Consider the following 4247-nt stretch of genomic DNA (forward strand, 5'->3'; position numbering starts at 1 on the left):
CTGGTAGAAAGAGGAGATAACTCAACTCGTCTCTGCAAATCCTTTTCCACGCATTGTACGTCACATATTTTCTTTGCTCCCTTGTCACAGACCTAAACAAGGGTAGCCTACTGTTCCACAGAGTTTGCATGAAACGGACTCATCGCTCGCACATCTGTATCTGTACATTGTTTTGACAATGGTCGTGACTTTATTGTTGACCTTTGACATAAATTGAATCTAAGCCTTGCGATTGGTCCATCGGCCGCGAATTCGCTCGCGAATCCGGTTCTATTTATACTCTTTGATCAACTCTTGTGAATTCGCAGGCGAAGCCTCCGCGACCACCGCGCGCACCGCGTCGAAGTTCGAATATTGGGCGTTCGCGTGTTCGACTACAAATTCGTTTGCATGTTCACATTGGAAACGCCAGTCACGTCTTCGATTCAGCCGCGCGCGCCACATTTCGACGCGAAATTCGCTTTATCGCGTTCAGTGGGAACCGGCCTTTTAGTGAGAAGTCGTGAGTTTTTGTGATCGTTTACGTACGCAGTAACAGAGAGAGGGTTTCAATTGAATTAATATCAGTTTGTTGATAGTTAGGCCTACACCTAGGATTAACACAGTCAATATCTACCCAGCACCAGCGTCAGTACCCGTCCCGCGCGCGCAACAGGTGACTTCTCACGCAGCCTATCCAGCTGAAGCTGACGGTAAATTTATTACCATAGGTTTCTACTAGACTACTACTACTTATATTAATAGGCCTAGCTAGTCTGACCATAGAGATATGGTCGGACTAGGCCTGACCGTCACAATAGGCCCTGTTTAAAAAGGCTGGGTAAAGGCCTAGAATATCGTTGTATAGGCCCTAGTCTTTTCATGCCATGGCGACATTGTCACATTGTGCAAGTGTATTTTTTTATTTCATAGAAAAATAAGCCTTCCTAGGTAGGCCTACTACTAAATAATACGACTAGGCAGGCCTGATAGTATGAAAAAATGTCTAGGCCTAAATGTTAAAACTGCACTGTCTAAATAATGGTGATGTGCTATATAATACTTTTTTTTGTTCTTTTGTAGGACTACAATATAGGTGATAGGCATACATGACTCCCTGGTCACATGGTATTTGACAATTCCCATGATGAGACAGAAATACCCCAACATTCGCCATGAGTACAACCACTCAACCTGCACCCAAAACTGGCATCTAGTGAAACATGTACAAAAGATGGTGGTACAAAGCATACAAGCACCCAGCAAGACCTTGGCAAGAAACACTCGGGTCGTCTACTGCAACTTGTAATGGAAGCTACACACAATGTAACGCGAGCAATAGAAAATTGGGTGAATATCTCATCATCATTCAGCCAGAGTACATGAAGCATATTGGCATGGTAACAAAATACCAGCATTAGTGTTTTTTTAAGAAACATTAATGTCTGATTTTTTTGTACCAATATTTCTACAACATTAATAAGTTTTTACGCATCTGGTTTATGCAGCACTGTATTACAATGTGCATGCCAAATTTATAATAAATAAATAATATTTTTAGAAGTTTTAGAAGTGTTACTTGCAAAATATTTTTAATACCGTACTAATCAATGTTATTATAAGTTTCTTGTTTTAAAACCATGTAATCCCATTCAATAGTAATACTTTTGGAGCAAATATGTGACCCAGATTAATAAAACAACTTGTGGGGATTAATATTGAAATATATGATGCACGAAATTTATAATACAGTATGAAAATGTGGCTGAATATGCAGGAACAACTATTTTAATGTATGGCTTTCTACAGTCTGGTGTAAAGTTAGTCTATGAATTTGGTTATTTTGTAATGGCTGGATTATGCCTATGTCTGCATGCTTTTAGATGTTCGCTGATCAATTTGGTATTGTAATTTAAAATAAAACTTCGATTTTGTTGTTGTACACCATTTTTTGTTTAGTATTTTGAAATATTTATATAGTTGAACTTGCCTATGTCGTATCCAAAATGCCATTGAGAAATTGTTTGTCTTTAACAAAATTGACTTGCACTTACAGTAATGGAAAACAACAATTCGGCATGTAAAATTAGATTATGGCAAAGTCGTCTTAGGCAAGTTTAACTGATTTATTTATCATATTTGATTGCCTTGTATTATTTACCATAGCCAAGATTTCTTCTTTCATGATGATGTTCAACATCCATGATATATTTGGTGCTTTACTTGGTTATTGATTATTACTGTACATAAATTCAAAAGTACTGGTGTTACTAAATAAATATTTTTTAAACACAATTTATCATCCTTGTATATGGCAAATAATTTATTACAATTCTATTTTCTCAGTTAATATAAAATTGTTTCACTGTACACAGAACAAAACACTGCATTTAACACACACTATTTATTATCAAAATATTAAATGTATCGATTTACAGTTAGATTTACACCAATGTAAAGAATATGATAGAACAAGTTAAATTTATTTACTGTACAAAAAACTCCAAATCACAGAGCTCCAAATTTTAAAATATGAGACGCGAGTGGGAAAGACACAAGAATATTGCATTTGGAACATACTGTAGGCCTACTTAACAACAAAATGTTCATGAAATCAATTTGGCTGGCCTATTCGCATCTGGCCTATTCACATCAATAGCAACAATTTCTATTACAGACTAGGCCTGGAAGGTTACACACAATTGGCTGGTGTAGATATACAAAAACTGTAGGCCTATGCTGACAAAATTTCCTTTCTTACCGTGAGTGATGAGATATTGCAAGCATTTTTATCAATGATTCCTGTATCTGTATCATCGTGTACAAACACCAGAAGGCTGGTTGTCGCGTACGTCGGTCAGGTTGAGGTGTGTAACAATTAAATATTGTAATGAGCTTTAGTCGTTAATTTATGAATATTAATGAGTCCAAAGCAACTTTAAATTATTTTATATTAGGTGACATCCGAATATTCTCACTCAAGCAATTCCTGTATCTATAGCATCAAAATACCCAGGGTAGTCTTCACAGTCCCTAATCGACCACAGTGTGCAAGATGAGATGAACCTTCTGTCAGATTTCTTTAGCCTGTTACACCTACCAAATGAATCCATCGATATCCAACATGTCGACATTTCCTATTAGAGAAGTTCAATAAGAAAGTTAAACAGACCAGTTAAAAAATTTAGAGTGACTATTCTTACACCATTCAAAAATAATTAGAATTGATATTACAGTATCTTTATAATATAAGGAAATAGTCCTGGCACTAATCATCAATGATAATTTTTATTGAAAATTTATATTAATTAACCATCACTGTGAAAAGCCCATATTCAAATGCATTGCAAAGTGGTATAACAATAGCCGCGGCCTAAAATATTATTCTGAATAGAATTAACTAATTCATTAATATAGAACTTTTTTATAAATAATATAAAAATAAAAATTAGTTAAAAAGTTACAGATGAAGACAATTACAATTTAAACATATATAGCACATATGTATAATAGGCTATTTTCTTTCTCAATCATTTTTAATATAGAGTAATTCCCCTGTATTTTGACCATCAAAATGGCTGGACATTTGACCCTCTACTAGTTATTGATCCAGCATGGAAGAACTAGCAGGGTCACGCCTATGCCAGGTGGTTGTAACTCAGAGTGTGTGCAGGCAATTTATCCTCCTCGGAAAAAAAAGGCCGATTTCCGAGCAGCATTTGTCGAAAATTAGTTTGGAACTAATATATATAACCAATGTATCATACAGAAGTTAAGTTCTGTGCACCTTTTTCCTAGCCATTTTCTGCGGAAAATTTGAGCTAGTTTTTGAGGTATCATCATCCACATTCCACGACGAATAAACTGGCAGCCTGGCCTATTATATAATTACTAGCCAGGCCTAGGCTGCCTTCCAATAGATAGTTCCATGGATCAATCATTAACATGTAAATTACTGTACTTTATTCAAAATAGTGTTGTTCGTCTAATGTTTGAAATTATAGTTTTTATGACTAAATGAGGGGTCTAGGCCTAGGCCTACATCGCGCCAGGCAGTAGAGTAGCATTCCGTATTCTATACATGATGATACAGTACTGCATATATATGGGGTGCCATACGCAGCAAAAGTCAATGTTAAAATCAAAATGTAATTGCAAAATTCAATGTCTAATTTATTAAAACGTAGGCGTAAATTTCTCAAAATGTAGATCTAGTTTTTCAAAATGAAAAAACGTAGTTCAAATTTTTCCAAATGTAGTTCTAATTT

Source organism: Anneissia japonica, unplaced genomic scaffold (assembly GCF_011630105.1).
Source record: "Anneissia japonica isolate Jap-2015-1 unplaced genomic scaffold, ASM1163010v1 scaffold708_len118720_cov121, whole genome shotgun sequence".
NCBI classification, from domain to species: Eukaryota; Metazoa; Echinodermata; class Crinoidea; order Comatulida; family Comatulidae; genus Anneissia; species Anneissia japonica.